The sequence below is a fragment of the Dioscorea cayenensis genome, chromosome 6 (genome assembly GCF_009730915.1).
Source record: "Dioscorea cayenensis subsp. rotundata cultivar TDr96_F1 chromosome 6, TDr96_F1_v2_PseudoChromosome.rev07_lg8_w22 25.fasta, whole genome shotgun sequence".
NCBI classification, from domain to species: domain Eukaryota; kingdom Viridiplantae; phylum Streptophyta; class Magnoliopsida; order Dioscoreales; family Dioscoreaceae; genus Dioscorea; species Dioscorea cayenensis.
In genome coordinates, this window is record NC_052476.1 from 5,465,873 (window position 1) to 5,466,488 (window position 616).

Genomic DNA, 616 nt, shown 5'->3' on the forward strand with positions numbered 1-616 from the left:
GTATAGCCTTAAATACAGATAATTAATTTTTTCTTATTTTTTTTTTGATAAAAAATGGCTTTATTTTTTTAAGACAAATTTGTTCAGGCCCCTACTTCAATGAGCAATGAATGCTCCCTGTTGAGTTCGCTAGCCCAAAGGAGAGTCATTTCTTAAAAAATATAAGGGATTGAAAAGTGAAGTTATTAAAACATGGATGCTTTTAGGGTATTAGAAAGGAAAAAAAAAAATAGTCACACATGAAAATTTGAAAAGAAAATATCATTTTTTTTAAAAAAATAATAGTAAATTAAATATAAAAATTAATTAAAAAAATATTTAATATTAATTACATTAATATCTGTTACTGTTGGTAATGAAGTCCAAATTTAATTAATTTAATATAAAAAATTTTCTACCAAAAAATGATTCTGATTAAACAAGATAACCACCATTAATAATTAATTCACAGAGCTACACATGCTCCACAAGAATTGTTATTGCACAATGTTTAGAATTGGGTGGCAAAAATCTGGGTCCGGTAAAACTGGGTTCAGATAACTACTAGAATAAATAAATAATTTGTTGTTTGGACCAGGCCGGTTTTAAATCTGGGCAAATCTAACTCATCTAAATC